Here is a 22807-nt window from a genome sequence, read left to right on the forward strand (position 1 = left end):
TACATACAATATGACTCCGTCAAAAAGGTCATATTGGAGACCTATGATCTACTCCCTTTGAGCTACCAGCAAGCCTTCCGTACTCTGCAAAGGTTACCAGGGCAAACTTGGGTGGACTTCGCCAGGCAGAAGAAGGTAGCTTTCGAGAGGTGGCAAAGAGCCTCACAAAGCAACACCGTAAGCAGCTTAACCCAATTAATACTACAAGAGGACTTCTATAATTCTATATCTGGAGATTTGCGGAAGTTCCTGATCGACCGTCCAACACCTAATGTGATGGAGACCGCTGCACTGGCCGATCGCTACGAGATCTCCAGCCAGCTGATCCGTGATAGAACATCCAGAGAAGAAGCAGTAAAATTGGGCCAGAAGGTTCGACCAGTTAAGTCAAGAACAGAACCTCGCCAAAAGTTTCCTTCAGAAGCAGTGACCTCTCGAACCCTGGATAAGCCATGCAATGGTGACCGGTTTCAACCACGACAGAACCAGGAGGTGTATAAAGTCAGGAAGAATTTGTCCTGTTCATATTGCCAAAAGAGAGGTCATGTGAGAAACCAATGTTATCAGCTGGAAAGGGATAGGAAATATAAGTATCGAGAAGGTGCTCCTGTGCAGATGGTGTCTTCAGTAGCCCACACGCAGGGATGTTTACAGGCGGATCTAGAGCCGGCAGGACCGAAGACTGCTTCACTGAGATGACCAGAGATGAGGGCCATCTCGGGGCAAGAAATTGAAAAGGCAAAGAGCCCATACTTTTCAAAAGGAAAAGCTGGTATTGACGAGTGCCAAGTGGTGCCTGTTAAAACCTATAGGGATACGGGGAGTTACTTGACATTGTTAAAAAAGGGAATCCTCTCTTTGTCTGACCGCACTTATACCAAGATAGATGCACTTCTGGAGGCTTATGGAGGAGCCGTTTCTAGAGTTCCCCTCCATAGAATATACCTAGACCTGGGTAGCTATAAAGGATATGCGACTGTCGGTATATCAGATGAAGGATTTCCTATTAAGTCTGCTGACCTACTGATAGGAAATGACCTAAGCTGCGAAGGAATCAAGAAAGAACCTCTGGTGATAGAAAATACCTCGGGAGAGGATTACGTGATTGAGGCTCATAGGAAGGACCTATCATTATTTCCGCTGGGAGTTGTCACTAGGTCCATGGCAACGACCAGGTTAACTCCTGAATCAACAGAGGAGGAAGAGGACAAAGCTGATCTGGGTTTGAACCTATTGTTTAGTGCGACCCACTGGCCCAATGATGCGACGTCTGTGTCTGCAGGGCTAGAATCGACTTTAGATTCTTTAGGTGCTAAAAAGTTTAGACCTGAAGATCTAATCCAAGCACAGATGGAAGATCCCTCGTTGGAGAAAGTAAGAAAGCTGTTGATAACGGAAGAAGAGGCCGAGAAACTAGAGGATTGTGTTTATTCTAGTAGGGGTATACTTATGAAGAAATCCACCAGAAGACATTCTCTAGGGGCACCTTTTGCCAAGGCCAAGCATGTATTAATCCTGCCTAGGATTTATCGTGAGCTTGCATTGAAGGTCGCCCACAATAGTCCAATGGGAGGACATCTAGGAGTAAGAAAAACTATGGTAAAGTTGTCAAAATACTTTTTTTGGCCTAGAATGCGGGAAACCGTGGTGGAACATCTTCGCAGTTGCCGGGTCTGTCAGACCATCGGTAAACCTGCTCATACCCCGCCTCCAGCTCCTCTCTGTCCTATCACCTCAGATGGCGAGCCTTTTTCCCGTTTAATCATCGATTGCGTAGGTCCACTTCCCAGGACCAAGGCGGGGAATCAGTACCTATTCACTATAATGGATTCTGCCACCCGTTACCCCGAGGCCATTCCCATGAGGAAAATAAATGCTCGCTCAATAGTCCGCGCTTTAATAAAGTTTTTCTCACAGGTAGGGCTGCCTCGTGAGATCCAGTCTGATCAAGGATCAAACTTCACTTCAAAAATCTTCAAGGAGGCCATGTCACGCCTTGGTGTAAGATCTATCCTCGCTACGAGCTATAGGCCCCAGTCCCAAGGAGCATTGGAACGGTTTCATCAAACATTGAAGGTGATGATGCGTTCCTACTGTGAACAATTCAGTAAAGACTGGGACGAGGGCATTCCTTTCCTTCTCCTGGCCGTAAGGGAAAGCGAGCAGGAAAGTCTAGGGTATAGCCCTTTTGAGTTGATATATAGTTATACGGTACGTGGACCCCTCGCAGTATTTAAAGATGTATGGACCGGAAGACGTACTCCGTCAGTTCAGGTATGCCCGGCTTTGATGCAGGAACACCTCACTTTCACGAGGAACCTAGCCGCAGAGAACTTGAAGAAAGCCCAGGCTAAAATGAAACTACGACATGATGAACATGCGGCCTCTCGCTCTTTCAACATCGGAGATAAAGTATTGGCTCAAAAATTCATGCCCGGACATGCACTGAAACCAAGATATGAGGGACCTTTGGAAGTCATTAAAAAACTAAGTGAAGTGAATTACCTTGTTCGTACCCCAGGGAAAAAGAAATCAGACCATACATACCATGTTAACCAATTGAAGAAATATTATGGAGGGTTAGCCCCGACCGCTGCCATTCTTCTAGTCCCAGCAAGAAGCAGAGGATTTGGAGGACTGCTCCAAAGGAATAGAAGTCCGTCTTAGAAACACTCAAGTTCTACGATCCCTGGACGATTTTTTAAAAGATCTGGCCTGCGACCGAGCCAAAGAAGTGAAAAATGTGATTTTTGAAGTACCCCAAGCGTTGCACGTTGGGGACACACGACGTGGATGTCCAAGGAGCTGCACCCATCAAGCAGTCCCCTTATCGCTTGAGCCCTATTAAACACCAAGCTCTAAAGGAGGAAATCGACTTTTTGCTGACCCATGGACTAATTGAACGAAGCAAAAGCCCATGGGCCTCACCTTGTGTGTTAGTCCCAAAGTCAGACGGAACCTATCGTATGTGTACGGATTATAGAAAGGTGAATTCCGTCACAGTTCCTGATGGTTACCCTTTGCCTAGGGTAGATGATTTAATCGATATGGTTGCCGGAGCCAAGTATGTGAGCCGGCTGGACTTACTGCGAGGCTACTATCAAGTGCCCCTGACGGACCGAGCTCAGGACATATCAGCATTTACAGTGCATGGAGGCTTGTTCAACTACTTGGTTACCCCATTCGGGTTGTGCAACGCAGCATCCACGTTCCAGCGACTTATGAATGACCTTACTTATAACCTTGAGGGGGTTGAAGCCTACCTCGACGACCTAGTAGTCTTTAGTGAAGAGTGGAGTTCACAGTTAGTCCGTCTGGAGGCTCTTTTTAAGAAATTAGATTCTTATAATTTTACCATCAATTTGTCCAAATGCAAATTTGGACAAGCAATGATTAAGTATTTGGGCTTCAATATAGGTCAGGGGACGGTGGCACCCATCAGTGCAAAAGTGAGAGCCATTGTAGACTTTCCTATACCAAGAGACAGAAAAGGGGTGCAGAGATTTTTGGGAATGGCTGGGTATTATAGACGATTCTGCCCTAACTTTTCACACATAGCCGCCCCCCTTTTCGCGCTAACTAGTTCTAAAATTAAATTCGCTTGGTCTGAGGAATGTAATATGGCTTTTAATAGGTTAAAGCGATTATTGAACTCTTCTCCAGTATTGAAAAGCCCTGATTTTAACTTTCCCTTCCTGTTACATATAGATGCCAGCAGTTATGCTGTTGGGTCAGTACTACTGCAGTCCTCCCACTCTTCTGATATTCTACATCCGATATGTTATTATTCCTCCACCTTAAAGCCACACCAAAAGAATTATGCAACCGTAGAAAAAGAAGCTCTAGCCCTGGTTATCTCTCTCGAGCATTTTGAAGTTTACTTGGGAACATCACCTCATCAGATTACAGTATACTCAGATCACAACCCTTTGACATTCATTAATACCATGAAGGCTAAGAATGCCAGAATACAGAGGTGGGCCCTTAGAATTCAACCTTTTTCTATTAAAATCCTACATATAAAGGGCAAACATAATGTAATTGCGGATGCTTTGTCCCGCCCTTAAACCAGTTGCACCAATATGCCCCTGTTCTAACTTACGCCTAATATTTCCTTTTTTGCCTACAGTTATGTGAATGAGTGGTACTGTTTACAGTTTAGTTATGGAGGATGAAGCTTGGAGACCAGTTGCTGTGTCCTTACATTTTACTTGAGAGACAGCATTCGTGTCACCCAAGGCCAAGAGAGAACCCAATTCTGTTGAGGCAGATGTCTGTCGTCTCAACAATATCCTCCTTGAATACCTTCAGAACACATGAAGATTGTCTGGGACAAATTGGCGGTGAAATGTTTCAGTCTTGCTATATTGGTATTTCAGTTCTTCTACTGTATCTAAAAGATTCAGGATTATTTTTGTCCTATTGTCAGTGCGACATTTGGTCGTGGGGAGGGGATGTTACACCCTTTTGTTCATTTTAAGTACTGTTTCTTATCACAATGGTATACTTTTACACGTTATTTTTGCTATTTCATTTAATATTATATTCAGGAGTAATTCCATTAGTAGCTAAAATGGATTTACTCGGCTTTATAATATTATCTGGTCGTATTACTTAGCTTTGTATTTAGGTCGAGGGAAGTATCCCAGGAAGGGTCGAGGGAAGTATCCACCTCTAAACCACCATTTGCCTCCCTAGAAAATCCCAGGAATTTTCGGGAGCTTATTGCTAAGACTTATCTCGGTTGGAGAAGGCGGTTGAGAAGCTCTTAGAGAAAGTGAAGCCAAGTGAGCAAGCTTCTGTAGTGTATGAGGACTTATTGTAAAGTGAACCCTATCATAAGAAATCTATTAATGTGTTAGTTTTTAGGCAACGCCTGTGCATGTGCCTATACTAATATTTCGTAAATACTAAACCCAGTACTGTGTTGTTTTAATGAGGAATGGTAAAAGTATTCTACTCATAGTGCAAAATATGAGAAGGTGAATTTAAGTGATTATTATGATTATTAATAAATTAAATAGAAACTAAGAAAATTCCTTTTCCTCTGAAGTGAGTACCTAGACGTACTAAGTTTTTGTTACGAAAAGCACTGTAACTCAGGGACCAACTGACTATGTTCGTAACAGTCCATGTCACGCATATTTGTGGAGAAGACACCGAGGTTTGAGGAGAGTGTGGAGTGTGTACAAAGTGGACGATGTGAACTGAAATCTTAATTCGTGTCAAGTGAATCTTTTGTCGTATTATGTATAAAAAAAAATGTTGGTTGTTGAGATTGAAGTAGAGAAAAATGTGCAATGTTTTCCTTGTGTTGAGTTGGAGAAAATGTAATGTTTTCTGTATGTTGTGAAAATGTGTATTACTGAGAATTCTTGTTAGGAAGAAAAAAATTGTGTATTAGTGTTATCTGTGTTTTAGTTAATGTTTGCTCGACATGATTTTTTATAGTTCATTTAACTTAATTAGAAGACACAGTGACCCAGCTTGATATTAATTGCTTCAGCTTGTTGTCCTGAGTGAGGTCATAGATGGTGGCCTGGTGGCTAAAGCTCCCGCTTCACACACGGAGGGCCAGGGTTCGATTCCCGGCGGGTGGAAACATTTCGACAAGTTTCCTTACACCTGTTGTCCTGTTCACCTAGCAGCAAATAGGTACCTGGGTGTTAGTCGACTGGTGTGGGTCGCATCCTGGGGGACAAGATTAAGGACCACAATGGAAATAAGTTAGACAGTCCTCGATGACGCACTGACTTTCTTGGGTTATCCTGGGTGGCTAACCCTCCGGGGTTAAAAATCCGAACGAAATCTTATCTTATTACGTGACGTCACGCCCCACCTGTGTTTACCCACTAGTCAGTGAAATCACACCCACCTTGTTTAGACCTGCATATGTATGAGCACCCCCCGTAGGGAGGACCTGAAACTTGATCCAAGGAAGTGGATAGTAAATCTTGATCAAAGGAGATGGAGCAGGAATATTGGGTTTAGAGGGTTATGAGAGACGAGGACGGGGAGGTGAAGCAGAGGTTTTGGGGAGATGGAAGTGGGTGGTGGGAGGTGTGACGGAGAGGGAGGTCTTGATCCAAGGAAGTTAATGGTAAATCTTGATCCAACGAGACGGAGCAGGAATATTGGGTTTAGAGCGTATGGGTGTTCGAGGTGGGGATGGTGATCTTGATCCGAGGAGGTGAACCAGGGATTTTGGAGGAGAGGGAAGTGGGTGGTAGGAGATGTGAATAACATGGAGAGGGAGGTCTTGATCAGAGGAGTTGGAGGTTAAAGTCAAATCTGTTTCGTTGTATTATTGAAAAAATCGATATTTTGAGAAAAAAAGTGTTGGGGGTTCAGGAGGAGCGGTTAAAAATTGATCCAAGGAGATGGAGACTACAAAAATTTTCAAGTGGGTAAAACTCAAAAATTAGAAAAATAAACGGAAAATTGGCAACCCTGTAAAATTTTGAAATATTGGATCTTAGGGGGAGTGGGGGGGAGGTCTTACCATATGGGTAAAGTAATAGAAAATTATGAAATTCGAAAAAAAAATTCGAGAAAAATTCGAGGAGCCGGGGCGATCAGGGCGACGCAGCAGAAGGCATAGCAGAAGGTGCGATAGGGGTGGCACGGGTCGGCGCGTGCGGGCGTGGGTGGGCGCAGGCGGGTGTGGGTGGGCACGGGCAGGCGCAGGTGAGCGCAGGCGGGAGCGAAACCGGAAGTGGGGGGGGACCAGAAGTAGAGGGACCGGACGTGGAGGAAGGGGCGACTGGAAGTAACATCTAGGTGCTACTTCCGAGCCATACAGAAGAAAAGTACACTAATGATGACCATACTCATACTGAATGTACCTAAGTGCTTAAATTGCCAGAAGATACTTCAGCACAGCAGTGGAGCAGCATACGCTGCCATCAGACGTCTTAGTTTAATATCTTTATTATGCACCCCATACCCATCCTGTGGGCGGTAGTCAAAAGATTACAAAGGTACATAATGGGTCCAGGGACTGGACCCCAAAGTTATGATAGATGAACTAGTTATAAAGGTAATGAACTCCAGGTAGATCTGGTCACAATCATGGCAAGTTACAGAGGTAATGAATCAGCCTCACTCCTATACATGGTTAGTCATGAACAAATTACAAAGTAAAGAGCCACTGAAACGTCCAAGACGTCTGCAGGCTGACTCTCAGAAGATACTACAAATAGCCCAACAGCCAACCTTCCCCACCGCCACCCCTACTGATCCAGGAAGAGTTAAAGAAGCTGTTAACTCTATCTTCAAGCTTAACAACCTTCCCAAAAGTGAAGTTTCATGAAGTCGACTCTATAACAACGTTCATGATCCTCATGCACCCCTCATCCAGTGTACGACATTGTACATGGTATATGGTAGGCCTATATTAGAGTATGCAGCACCAGTATGGAACCCACAGCTGATCAAGCACCACAAGAAATTGGAGAAAATGCAGAGGTTTGCAGCAGGAATTGGCCCGGAGCTAATGGGTATATCACATGAGGAGACTTTAAAGGGAACTCAACCTAACGACAGTGAAAGACAGGACGACTTGAGGGGGTAACGATAACGACTTACAAATTACTGAGAGGAATTGACAAGCTAAACAGGGGCAAAATATATCAGAGATGGGAAATAGGAACAAAATGGCACATCTGGAAGTCGAAAACTCAGCTGATTCAGAAAGGAAATTAGGAAAGTATTTCTTCAGCCTTAGAGTTGTGAGGGAGTGGAATGATCTGAGTGAAGAGGTACAGATGGGATCCATACATAGCTTTATGAAGACGGGGAAGAGTGGATCTAGTAGCGATGGGCGAAGAGGCGGGGGCAAGAGTTTTGAATAGACCACTGCAGCTACGTAGAGGTGAATACATGTCCCGGAATTATACGTGTATACGGACACCAATGCACTCATCCCTGAAGCACCCAAACCCACTACCACCCAGGCCATCACTACACCCACTACCACCACTGCCATCTAGTACCCAGCACCACCCCTGTTATCACTACACCCACTACCACCCTTGTCATCTCTGCACCCACCACCACCCCTGCCATCATTACACCAATTACCACCGTGCCACTGCTGCACCCACCATCACCCCTGCTATCACTACATCCACTACCACCTCTGTCATCTTTGCACACACACTACCACCCTTGCCATCTTTGCACCCACTCCCACTTCTGCCATCTCTGCACCCGCCAACACCCCTGCCATCTCTGCACCCTCTACCACTCCTACCATCTCTCCACCCACTACCACTCCTGCTGTCTCTCCACCCACTACAACTCCTGCTGTCTCTGTACCCACTACCACCCCTGCCATCTCTGCACCCACTAGCACTCCTGCCATCTCTGTACCCACTACCACCCCTGCCATCCCTGCACTCACTACCACTCCTGCCATCTCTGCACCCACCACTACCCCTGCCACCTCTGCGCCTACTACTGACACCTCGGTACCAGAAACGCAAGCCGCCATTTCTGTCACCGAAGTTAATGAAGCCTCCGCTAGCCATTACCGAGTAGTAAAAGGAATGAAAGGAGTGATCATCGCTAGCACAGAGAACAGAAAAGCTGACGATCCCCTCTCCTGACTTTAATGAAAAATATTCTGCTTCTGCACCACACCCTCAAACACACGATTATGACAACGAACGGTACAGTAAAATTTGCCTACGGCCACCACTACAACTTCTCAATTAAACAAGTACATGGGATTGTTTATTAACACATTGGCTGTTTTTCACCGAGGCACGGTGACCCGAAAAGGAAGAAGCACTTGCATCATCACTCACTTCATCACTGCCTTGCCAGAAGCGTGTCTCTGGAGAAGGGAGAGATTGGACCTAGTAGCCACCAGTAAAGAGGCGGGGCCAGGAGCTATGACTCAACCCCTGCAACCACAACTAGGTGAGTACACACGCGCACACTCACATACACATAGTTGGGAAGTACAGTGACAGCGCTCTGAAGGATGGGTGGAGATGTGTTGGAGTTTTACACTCGTGTTCCCCCAGTTAAACCCTACTACTACAACTAACTACTACTACAACTAACCCATCTCTTTGGGAAGGACCTACTTCCACTGGGGAATCCCGCCCACCAGTGAATTTGCCCTCGTCTGCTTCACCTGACGTTACTATATAAGCGCCAGGATTCTTTCTTCTGCTTCAGAATCTCCACGACTATGGTGCTGTTCGCACCTACTCCTAGGTTGAGGGACTGATTACCTCATCTTCTGTACATAGTTCTACTGTCTTCAAGTTATGTCCTGGAATTTGTATTGATAAAGCCACTGGATGGCGAAACGTCTACAATAAAGATACCCAGATGTTGCACATGTGTCTTACTCTTCTTGATAAATTAGACACATGTGCAACTCTTGGGTATCTTTATTGAGGAAACGTTTCGCCACACAGTGGCTTCATCAGTCCATACATAGGAGAAACTTGAAGAACAGGAGGAGAATGAGGTAATCAGTCCCTCAACCTTGAGTCGATGTGTTCAGTCCATCAATCTTGAGTAGAATACGGCAGATGAGCGGAGAAGCAGCTTATAAACCGTATGGCAGGAGAGGTGTAGCAGTCATAGGGCACAACCTACTTCCACATTGAACAAATTGTGACACTACCAATGACTGCTACACCTCTCCTGCCATACGGTTTATAAGCTGCTTCTCCGCTCATCTGCCGTATTCTACTCAAGATTGATGGACTGAACACATCGACTAAAGGTTGAGGGACTGATTACCTCATTCTCCTCCTGTTCTTCAAGTTTCTCCTATGTATGGACTGATGAAGCCACTGTGTGGCGAAACGTTTCCTCAATAAGATACCCAAGAGTTGCACATGTGTCTAATTTATCAACATGTCGGTTCTCTGAACCATTCATCTACAATACTCTCATCTTGTCGGTATTATATACCATTCGTACACATACCATTCGTACACAAACCCATTAATGCTCACTGCTCTCCCAACTTACCCACACCTCCTTTCAACCAACCAGCTCCTCCTCGTTGGCGTGGAGGAGCACCAGCTCCTCCACGCCAACCTGACCTCCTATTCTGCACTCCATCTGCGGTCTTCTGTGTCCTTCCTCAGACTTCATGACTTTGCATTTTCTGGGGTTAAACTCTTGGAGCCATATGTCGGACAAGGCTTACAGCCAGCCTGTTCAGATCTCCTTTTAAGCTTCCCTCATCCTCGTCCACTTATATTCTTCTCATTATCTTCACATCGTCTGCAAACAGGGACGCCTCTGAATCTATCCCTTCTGTCATGTCATTCACATACTCTAGAAACAGCACCGAACCTAGGACTGACCCCTGCGGAACTCCACTCGATATGACACCTCATCATTTACCTATACATGTTGTTTCCTTCCTGTCAGGTATTCCCTGATCAATTATAATTCTCTCCTTGCTGTCCTTGCCTGCTCATCTAACTTTTAAACCAGTTTTTTGTGTGTTACTGTATCGAAAGCCTTGTTACAGTCCAATGATATGCAGTCTACCCATCCCTCTCTCTCTTCCTGTGTGTTATGTGTATGTGTGTGTACTCACCTAATTGCACTCACCTAATTGTGGTTGCAGGGGTCGAGACTCAGCTCCTGGCCCCGCCTCTTCACTGATCGCTACTAGGTGTGTGTGTGTGTGTGTGTGTGTGTGTATGTACTCACCTAGTTGTGGTTGCAGGGGTCGATTTATAGCTCCCGGCCCTGCCTCTTCACCGGCCGCTGCTCGGTCTCTCTTCCCAATCTGTGGAGAAATTTTCTCCAGGAGGGGGTTATCAGCCCCCTTCAGCCCTTTCAGCCCCTTTCATTCACAAGACATTTAAGATACACTCCATGAGCTTTATCATTCCTCTTCTTAAAGCTATGTATGGATCCTGCCTCCACTACATCACTACCCAGACTATTCCACTTATTTACAACTCTGTGACTGAAGAAATGAAGAAATACTTCCTAACATCCCTGTGGTTCATCTGAGTCTTCAACTTCCAACTGTAACCCCTTTTTGCTTTGTCCCATCTCTGGAACATCCTGTCTCTGTCAACCTTGTCGATTCCTCTTAGCATTTTATATGTCGTTATCATGTCCCTCCTATCTCTCCTGTCTGCCAGTGTCGTCATGTCGAATTCTCTTAACCTTTTCTCGGAGGACATACCTTTTACCTCCGGGACTAGTCTTGTTGCAAACCTGTGCACTTCCTCTAGTTTCCTTACATGTTTGGCTAGGTGAGGGTTCCAAATTGGCGCTCCATACTCCAATATGGGCCTAACGTACACAATGTACAGGGTCCTGAATGACTCCTTATTTAGAAGTCGGAATGCTGTTCTTAGGTTTCCAGGCGCCCATATGTTGCAGCAATTATTTGGTTGATATGTGCCTCAGATGTTCCTGGTGTTACATTCATCCCAAGATCCTTTTCCTTGAGTGAGGTTTGTAGGCTCTGGCCTCCTAGTTTGTACTCAGTCTGTGGTCCTCTTTGCCCTTCCCCAATCTTCATGACTTTGCACTTGGTGGGGTTGAACTCCAGGAACCAATTGCTGGACTAGGCCTGCAGCATGTCTAGATCCCTCTGGCCTGGTCCTCTTCCGACTGAATTCTTCTCATCAACATCACATCATCTGCAAACAGGGACACGTCGGAGTCTATTCCTTCCATCATGTTCAGAAATACCACAAGCAGCACCGGTCCTATGACTGATCCCTGTGACACCCTGCTCGCCACGTACCATGACACCTCGCCACGTACCATGACACCTCGCCACGTACCATGACTCGCTGTTGCCTTTCTGACAGGTATTCCCTGATCCATTGTAATGCCTTCCCTGTTATTCCTGCCTGGTCCTCCAGCTTTTCAACTAATCTCTTGTGTGGAACTGTGTCAAACGCGTTCTTACAGTGCAAGAAAATGCAGTCTACCCACTCCCCCTCTCTCTTGCCTTACTGCCGTCACCCTGTCGTAGAACTCCAGAAGGTTCGTGACGCAGGATTTCCCATTCCTGAAACAGTGCTGGCGGTCGTTGATAATCTAATTCCTTTCTAGGTGCTCCAACACTCTTCTGATAATTTTTTCCATGACCTTGCATACTATACTCGTTAGTGACACTGGTCTGTAGTTTAATGCTTCGTGTCTGTCTCCATTTTTAAAAGTTGGGACTACATTTGCTGTCTTCCATGCTTCCGGGAGTCGCCCTGTTTCGATAGATGTGTTGAAGATAGTTGTTGCTGGTACACAAAGTGCCTCTGCTCCCTCTCTCAGGACCCATGGAGAGATGTTATCTGTCCCCATCGCCTTTGAAGTATCTAGCTCGCTTAGCACCATCTTCACTTAATGGTGTACCCCACCTCTCTGTCTTTCTGGAAGTCCTTCTGTCTCGTCTGTGAACTCTTCTCTGAATCTCATGTTGAGCTCCTCACATACTTTGCGGTCATTTTTCGTGACCTCTCCTTCCTTCCTTTGCCTGATTATCTAGTCCTTGACTGTTGTTTTCCTCCTGATGTGGCTGTACAACAGCTTTTGGTCAGATTTGGCTTCCCTTCTCACCTGTGCATATTCATTTCTGTCTCTACGACTGCTCTCCTTATTCTCCTGGGCCCTTTGCCTTCTATAATTCTTCCATTCCCTAGCACACTTGGTTTTGGCCTCCCTGCACCTTTTGATGAACCACGGGCTCGTCCTCGCTTTTCCGTGCTTCCTGTTACCCTTGGGTACAAATCTCTCAACTTCCTTGCATATTGTTGTCACATATTCCATCGTCTCGTTTACTGATTTCCCTGCCAGTTCTCTGTCCCACTAAACTATAGACTGGAACTATAGTCTGATAGTTCCAGACTATGGAACTGAACTTCTCCAGGCTGAGGAACTGACAATCTCAAATCTACGACTTCAAGGGTGATGGAATGATTACATCGTCTTCACATCTCTACTGTTTCTGCATACTTTTTGCATTCGACTGAAGAAGCCTGCTGTGTAGGCGAAACGTTTCGGAATAAAGTTGCCTAACTGTTGCCTATGTGTCTTACCTACCAACCTGTCGGTATTGTATACCATTTTGAAATTTTCCTCTTCACAGGCCTTCAAAGAATCTTACGTGGTCATGTTGAAAGTTTTTACTGGGTAAACTATTTTTTAAATTAATTAACAGCTCTCATAGTAAATTTAAAGATTTTCTTCTCGAAAATTATAGAAGTACAAATATCTTTTTTGCTAAAGAAGGGAGATAAAAGTTATGAGCAAAGACAATAAATTTTTTTTTAACATTTTGGCTTTTGGATAAAATAAATAAGACAGATACCCCAAAATGGACCTATTCAAAACATTTTCCTGTTAAGCATATTAAACAGAGACGAAAAACTCACCAAAATATGAACCGATGCTGAGGTGAGTTTGCCGCTGACGGTCCTCACGACTCTCCGCTCCGGCATCCTCCCTGTCTTGGACGAACCTGTTCTGGCTCACAGACGTCGTAGTCTCTACACCTGCATGGAAGACAAGAAAAATACGAATAATTGTGGGAAATTGATGTAGAAAGAGAGAGAGAGAGAGAGAGAGAGAGAGATAGAGAGAGAGAGAGACTGCGTGACAGAGTAGAGAACAGAGCAAGACGTCTCATCTCTTGCCTGGACCCATCCTGGATAGGTCTGTCATTTCAGCAGAGCCTTCAACATAGGAGGGATGTGGGTGACCTTACTGTTATGTACAAGGCCAATATTGTCAAAGTACCACACTTGGATCCACTTCGAGGACAGCGAGAAACAAGCTTTTATGCCACAAGACGGGCAGAAAGCAGCAACTTCACTCTGGCTGTACCCTTCTCCAGAACATCACTCCATCTGAGATCATACATACCCAGGATGACTCGAGTATTGAACACATTCGTACAGCATAATGATGTCAACGAGATAAAGTCAGTTGATCAAATGAAAATGCTGGCCCACAGATGGCTCCAACTTCATGCTGTTTCCTACTTGTATGTCTCATAACAATAAAAATGCTTTCAAATGAGCTGATGTAGGTAACAGCTCTTAGCTTGTCAATAAAGTTAGGAATCCTTAACCTGTAAATAGCTTGTTAATAAAGCTAGGGATCCTTAACCTTGTCAAACCCTGTGTAAAAAAAAAAAAAAAAAAAAAAAAAAAGAGAGAGAGACAGACAGACAGACAGACAGAGACAGACAGACAGACAGACAGACAGACAGACATAATCGTTGTGCTTACCTATACGTGGAGGCAGGTGCCGTTTCACAGCTCCTGTGTGTACTAACCTAATTGTGGTTGCAGGGGTCGAGACTCGGCTCCTGTCCCACCTCTTCACTGATGGCTACTAGGTCCTCTCTCTCTCTGCTCCATGAGCTTTATCATACCTCGTCTTAAAGCTATGTATGGTTCCTGCCTCCACTACATCACTATTCCACTTCCTGGCAATCCAGTGACTGAAGAAATACTTCCTAACATCTGTCTGACTCATCTGAGTCATCAACTTTAAATTGTGTCCCCTCTCTGGAACATCCTGTCAATATCCACCTTATCTATTCCACAGAGTATTTTGTATGTCGATATCATGTTTCCCCTAAGCCTCCTGTCCTCCAGTGTCGTCAGGCCAATTTCCTCTAACCTTTCTTCGCAGGACATTCCCCTTAGCTCTGGGACTAGCCTTGTTGCAAACCTTTGCACTTTCTCTAATTTCTTGACGTGCTTGACCAGGTGTGGGTTCCAAACTGGTGCTGCATACTCCAGTACGGACCTGACATACACGGTGTACAGTGTCTTGAACGATTTCTTAATAAGGTATCGCTATTCTCAGGTTTGCCAGGCGCCCATATGCTGCAGCAGTTATCTGGTTGATGTGTGCTTCCGGAGACGTGCTCGGTGTTATACTCACCCCAAGACCTTCCTTCTTGAGTGAAGTTTGCAGTCTTTGACAACCTAGCCTATACTCTGTCTGCGGTCTTCTTTGCCCTTCCCCGATCTTCATGACTTTGCATTTGGCTGGGTTAAATTCGAAGCCAGCTGCTGGACCAGGTGTCCATCCTGTCCAAGTCTCTTTTAAGTCCTCCCTGATCTTCATTTGATTTAATTCTCCTAATTAACCTCACATCATCTGCGAAGAGGGACACTTTTGAGTCGATCTCTTCCATCATGCCATTGACATATTCCAAAAATAGCACTGGTCCTTGGACTGACCCCTGTGGGACCCCGCTCATCACAGACGCCCACTGTGATACCTCCTCAAGTACCATGACTCGTTCTTGCCTCCCTGTCAGGTATTCTCTGATCCATTGCAATGCCCTTCCTGTTACATGCGCCTGATCCTCTAACTTCTGTGCTAATCTCTTGTGAGGAACTGTGTCGAAGACCTTCTTTTAGGCCACGAAAATGCAATCAACCCACCCATCTCTCTCGTGTCTTACTTCTATTACTTTGTCATAAAACTCCAGAAAGTTTGTGACACAGGATTTGCTCTCCATGAATCCGTGTTGGTTGTCGTTTATAATCTTGTTCCGTTCCACCACTCTCCTCCTGATAATCTTCTCCATGACTCTGCATACTATACACGTTAGTGACACTGGTCTATAGTTTAGTGCATCGTTTCTGTCGCCTTTCTTAAAAATGGGAACTACCTATGCTGTCTTTCATTCCTTAGGTAGTTGCCCAGTTTCAAGAGATGTGTAGAAAATTGTGGTTAGTGGCACACACAGCATGTCTGCTCCCTCTCTAAGGATCCACGGAGAGATGTTCTGTCCCACCGCCATTGAGGTATCAAGGCTATTTAGCAGCTTCTTCACGTCCTCCTGAGTTATGTGTATTTCATCCAAAACTTGTTGGTATAACCCTTGTTGGTGTCCCCTCTGTTCTGTCTTCCTAAAGTCCTTCCTGTCTCTACTGTAAATACTTCCTTGTATCTCGTGTTGAGCTCCTCACATACCTCTTGATCGTTTCTTTTGAGCTTCCCACCTTCTTTCCTCAGCCTGATTACCTGGTCAGTGACTGCTGTCTTCCCCCTGACGTGGCTATACAAACCATACCCCGGCCGGGATTGAACCCCCGGTCAGAGAGTCTCAAAACTCCAGCCCGTCGCGTTAGCCACTAGACCAGCTAGCCACAATAAGATTCGTCCAACTAGGTATATTTCTACACCATAGGAAGGTTAGCACAGGCACCACTGTGACCACAAACGCAAGTTTTTACAGACGAAATATACCTATTTGGACGAATCTTATTGTGGCTAGCTGGTCTAGTGGCTAACGCGACGGCCTGGAGTTTTGAGACTCTCTGACCGCGGGTTCAATCCCGGCCGGGGTATGGTTTGTTTGCAATCGTGTCATTACGATTTCGTGAGTCATGTGGCTATACAGCACTTTCGGGTCAGACTTGACTTTCGATGCTATGCTGTTTTCGTACTGTCGCTGGACCTCCCTCCGTATCTGTGCATACTCGTTTCTGGCTCTTCGACTGATCTCTTTATTTTCCTGGGTCCTTTGCCTTCTGTACTTTTTCCAATTCTCTAGTGCACTTAGTTTTTGCCTCCCTACACCTTCGGATAAACCTAGGGCTCGTTATGGTCTTCCCATTAATTCTGTTGCCCTTGGCAACAAACCTTTCCTCTGGCTCCTTGCATTTTATTGTTACGTAGTTCATCATAATGTTTACCGACTTTCCTACCAATTCTCTGTCCCACTGAACCTCCTGCAGGAAGTTTCTCATACCTGTGTAAAAATCCCTTGCATAGTTTGCCTTTTCCCATTCAACTTCTGTGACCCTCTCCACTTGTAACTCCACTATGAACATAAGAACATAAGAAAGAAGGAACATAAGACCATAAGAAAGTAGGACCTGCCTCGCAAGGGTCTATTGGCCCGTGCGAGGCAGGTCCATTTCCCCTACAGGCTTAAGCTCACTGACCTAGTTGCCTAAGCTCAGTGACAGTCTGACCTCACTAACCTAGTGAGGTCAGACACGTCACTTAAAGGAGCACAGCATCCGACCTAGTTGGACCGAAATGTCGTCGTAAGCTCCTCTCTTCTATGTGCGGGTTATTTGCATATCCCTCTAATTCTACGCCTTTCTAGAGAGTGCAGATTCAGGACCCTCAGTCTGTCCTCATAGGGAAGATTTCTGATACATGAGATCAACTTTGTCATCCTCCTTTGTACGTCTTCCTGTGCATTTATAACCATTCTGTAATACGGCGACCAAAATTGTGCAGCTTAATCTAAATGAGGCCTAACCAATGATCGTGAGGCAGTGGGAAGAATGAAAGGAGGTGAGGCAGCTGAGATTGATGGGATAAATATAGAATTGTATATAGCAGGTGGGGATATAGTTTTGGAGTGGATGGTGCTTTTATTTAGTGACGAATGGTTTGAAAAACCGACAAGTTGAAGATTGAGACACTATTGCAGCATATGGGAATCTTTATTCAGGAAACGTTTCGCCACACAGTGGCTTCATCAGTACAATACAAAGAGGAAGGCGTAAGGAGAGGAGGAGTATGAGGTAATCAGTCCCTCAGCCTGGAGTCGATGTGTTCAGTCCATCAATCTTGTAGATTCTACAAGATTGATGGACTGAACACATCGACTCCAGGCTGAGGGACTGATTACCTCATACTCCTCCTCTCCTTACGCCTTCCTCTTTGTATTGTACTGATGAAGCCACTGTGTGGCGAAACGTTTCCTGAATAAAGATTCCCATATGCTGCATAAGTGTCTCAATCTTCAGCTTTTATTTAGTAAATGTATGGAAGAGGGTAAGGTATCTAGGAACTGGCAGAAAGCATGCATAGTTTCTTTGTATGACAAATGGGACAAAAGACAATGCAAAAATTATAGGAGAATAAGTCTGTTGAGTATACCTGGTAAAGTGCATGGTAGAGTTATAATTGAAAGAATTAAGAGTAAGACGGAGAGTGGGATAACAGATGAACAAGAAGGCTTTAGGAAGGGTAAGGGGTGTGTAGACAAAGTGTTTACAGTGAAGCATATAGGTGAACAGTATTTAGATAAGGTAAAGAGGATTTTGTGACATTCATTGATTTGGAAAAGGCGTATGATAGGGTGGATAGGGAGGCAATGTGGCAGATATTGCAAATGTATGGAATTGGAGGTAGGTTATTGAAAGCAGTGAAGAGTTTTTACGTGGACAGTGAGGCTCAGGTTAGAGTATGTAGGAGAGAGAAAGAGATTATTTCTCAGTAAAAGTAGGCCTTTGTCAAGGATGTTTGATGTCACCATGGTTGTTAAATATATTTATAGATGGAGTAGTAAGAGAAGTGAATGCTCGGGCGTTGGCAAGAGGTGTGGGGTTAAAAGATAAAGAATCTAACAAAGTGGGAGTTGCACAGTTGCTCTTTACTGATGACACTGTGCTTTTGGGAGATTCTGAAGAGAAGTTGCAGAGGTTGGTGGATGAGTTTGATAGGGTATGTAAAAGAAGAAAATTAAAAGTGAATATAGGAAAGAATGAGGTGATGAGGGTAACAAAAAATTAAGCATCGAAAGACTGGATATCAGACAGAGAAAGAATTTTCTGATCGTCGCCTTCCGAACTCAAAATCGGTGTTTCCTACTTGCAAAAAGGTTTATTTATTTATTTTTTTTGAGAGTTTAGATACAATTTTGCTACTTTTGATCTCTAAATATTATAGTATTATTTTTCCTAATTGCATAAATTTACGTTGATGCAAGTGAAGGGCTCTTGGTCCGAGTAACTCGGCTTATCTTCCCCTTGCGTGAAACGAATTTCAATGCCTCCATTTCCACAGGTACTATGATCACTACGGGTTTAGCAACTATATTAAGCAAACTGGGATTGGCACATCAATCTTCAGTCGCTGATACACAGTATGAATGGATCTAACGTTTCAGGAATTAAGTCTACATAGGCACAAATTTTGTTGGATTCTGTGTAATAACTGGAAAATGTTTCTTCTGGTCAACTTGAAAGTTTTAGTGCTGATGTGTTTACTATATAGAAAGCAATCTCTTCATGCTAGATTGTCTACTTAATACTAATTTTGTTTATGCGAAATAATTTGAGAATATGTCTTCTGATCTGTAATAGGTGGTAATCTTACAGTTTGTTTAGGTATGAGAGGATAAACTATCTTAATATTTTCTTAATTGCGTTTAATCTTCATGTGTTCTTAAAATCATTGATAAATATTTGTATGTTACATAAACTAAGTTTAGATAAAGCTCATTAAATTACTATGTATACTTTACTGGAGAAATGTTTGGAATGATTATGGCCTGCGTAGGTACCAGTTTGCTTTCGGTAAACCGGAAGTATTAAAATACTGTTTTTCATGGTACAATTTTTCAGCGTCTCATCTGATGGGCTTCAACCCTTCCATGCTGATAACTTAACAATGGAACCACAGAGCGGCTTTGAACTCAATGTAAATGTGTATTTCAGGATTCTGACTTTTTTTTAAGTCTTTCACAACTTATAATTATATGTGGTCTGTATTATATCCTAATTTACTATTTTTATTAATGAAATTTGGATGCAACTTATATATGACGACTTGTGGTAACCGTTAATCATTCCCTTCATATCTTCAGAACGTATATTAAACTGCATTATTACCTTATGCCAGACTGCATAATATCAGTCGGGTGCAGTGATTCTCTGGGGACTGCTTGTTTAGTACTCTGATATCTTTATCGGATCCTACTGCAGCCGAAATGCACTTCTTTCTTATTTCTTCTTTTGTTTAATTTGATTTCGTTCATAATCTGAGAACACCTCATCCAAACTCCTTCAGATGTTCAGAATTTGTGCATGGTAACGAGGACAACATTCTTGGGAAAAAATGACATCATAACATGGCCTGTTACTAAGGTTGTTAGGACCATTCCAATCATCCTGAAATGAATCGCGTAACCTTCAAAATCCTCAGTGTCGGAGCTTCTAACTTTCAAAATCCCACGACAGCAGAGAGTGAAATTCAAATTTCTAGGTGTATACTTGACACTTTTATATTCATAGTAGAGTGAAAATTTTATTCCCGGTAAATATCGGTAAATAATATTCCACAGACTTCCTCTTTACAGTTTAAATATTTAATGACTGATGCACCTTAGGGCTCTGGTAGCCTGGTGGCTAAAGCTTTCGTTTCACACGGCGAGGGTTTGGGTTCGATTCTCAACCAGGGTAGAAACACTGGGCGTGTTTCTTTACACCTGTTGTATATATACACCCATCAGTACAATGGGTACCTGTGTGTCAGTCGACTGGTGTGGGTCGCATCCTGGGACACTGACCAAATTTGCGGGAAATGCTCAGCATAACAAGGGGTTTTCTATATAGTAGTATGTCATTAGGTCTGTATACCTTGTACATGTACTTGTAGTAAATAAAAATATTATATATTAAGTTTCGTCTGCATGCACGCAAATTTGCTGAAGTCAATTTGTAAAAATTCTGTGTCATAACTGGCGAATGACTCACTCATTCGGCTTCAGATTTTCAACAACTCTTTGGCTTCCTGAATACAAAGTTCCCCGTGCCATTGAGGGGTCACATTAGTGTTAAAATACCAATTTTATTAAAAATAAAAATACTGATATTTATTTTTTATTGAATGACTAAATAATACTTATACTAACTGCTTGCAGAGTTTTATTGACGGTACATTCTATAAGAAGGATGATAACCTGAAAGTTTAGTTCGATTAGAAGAACATTTGAAATTTTACTGAAATACCAAAAAAAAAAAAAAAAAAAAAACTTGGTATCGTTGGAATCAAAATACAGTGGACCCTCGACCAGCGATGGCATCGATTAACGATAAATCTGACTAGCGATACACTTTATCGCAAAAATTTTGCCTCGATTTGCGCTAAAAAACTCGACCAACACTATTCCTTCCGTCTGAGACGCGTCCACTTCTGGCCAGTGTTTACAAGCCAGCCAGCCACCGCGGTCGCTTCCAAGCATACAATCGGAACATTTCATATTATCACAGCCTTTTTAGTGATTGCACCTGCAAAATAAGTCACCATGGGCCCCAAGAAAGCTTCTAGTGCCAACCCTACAGCAAAAAGGGTGAGAATTACTATGGATATGAAGAAAGAGATCATTGCTAAGTATGAAAGTGGAGTGCATGTCTCAGAGCTGGCCAGGCTGTACATAAAACCCCAATCAACCATCGCTACTATTGTGGCCAAGAAAACGGCAATCAAGGAAGCTGTTCTTGCCAAAGGTGCAACTATGTTTTCGAAACTGAGATCGCAAGTGATAGAAGATGTTGAGAGACTGTTATTGGTATGGATAAACGAAAAACAGATAGCAGGAGATAGCATCTCTCAAGCGATCATATGTGAAAAGGCTATGAAGTTGCATGACGATTTAATTAGAAAAATGCCAGCAACTAGTGGTGATGTGAGTGAATTTAAGGCCAGCAAAGGTTGGTTTGAGAGATTTAAGAATTGTAGTGGCATACATAGTGTGATAAGGCATGGTGAGGCTGCCAGTTTGGACCAAAAAGCAGCTGAAAAATATGTGCAGGAATTCAAGGAGTACATAGACAGTGAAGGACTGAAACCTGAACAAGTGTTTAATGGTGACACTGACAATGTTGTGAAACACTTTAGGAATGTCATAAAAGAACGGGAGGTACAGGCCTCTATGGGCAGATATATTGTGCGACAGAGGTCCAGTGACTCTCAAGCTGGTCCTAGTGGCATTAAAAGAAGGGAAGTAACCCCGAAAAAGGACTTGCCACCTCAAGTCCTAATGGAAGGGGATTCCCCTTCTAAACACTAAGACCAACAACACTCTCCCCTCTTCCCATCCCATCAATCATCACCAGATCTTCAATAAAGGTAAGTGTCATGTAACTGTGCATGTCTTCTTCAGTTTGTGTGTATTAAAATTAATATTTCATGTGTTAAAATTTTTTTTTTCAATACTTTTGGGTGTCTTGCACGGATTAATTTGATTTCCATTATTTCTTATGGGGAAAATTAACTTGACTAACGATTATTTTGACTAACGATGAGCTCTCAGGAACGGATTAATAGCGTTAGTCGAGGGTCCACTGTATTTACAAAATTATAACTTTTCTGATCGACTTTCCACTCTTACCATTGACGGAATTCATTAATACACAATTTTACACTCACATTGAGATGTGATAATTTCAATTTGGCAAACTTTTCACTAAATATCCTCAAAAATTTTCAAATGGTATCAAACTGCATCTATTTTACATAAAATAATCAAAATGAAATATTTTATTCCTTATAAAATTAGAGAAAACTTGAGTTAGAATGAAAATGAAAATTGTAAACGTATGTCCTTGGGTAGCGAGTATAACATCCAGTTCCGCTGGATGCGCTACTCTTAACGATTGTTTGGTCCAGTGGATTAAGGCATCATGAGTTTTCACCCACCATGAGGCAGGCCAAAGCAGCATGGGTTCGAGTCCTTTGCTAGTCGCAGTGTTGTTATATATATTTATATTTATTCATGTATGTATATAACTTTTTTAACATTTCGCCCGTTTTCCACCGAGGCAGGGTGACCTAAAAAGAAAGAAAAACCTAAAGGAAAGAAAATACTTTCATCATTCAACACTTTCACCATCAATTATACATAATCACTGTCTTTGCAGAGGCGCTCAGATACGACAGCTTACTAGTCCCTCAAACTGCCAATATCCCGAACAACTCCATTAAAGTGCAGGCATTGTACTTCTCATTCTCAGGATTCAAGTCCGGCTAACCGGTTTCCCTGAATCCCTTCACAAAATATTATCCTGCTCACACTCCAACAGCT

The sequence above is a fragment of the Cherax quadricarinatus genome, chromosome 4 (assembly GCF_038502225.1).
Source record: "Cherax quadricarinatus isolate ZL_2023a chromosome 4, ASM3850222v1, whole genome shotgun sequence".
Classification (NCBI taxonomy): Eukaryota; Metazoa; Arthropoda; class Malacostraca; order Decapoda; family Parastacidae; genus Cherax; species Cherax quadricarinatus.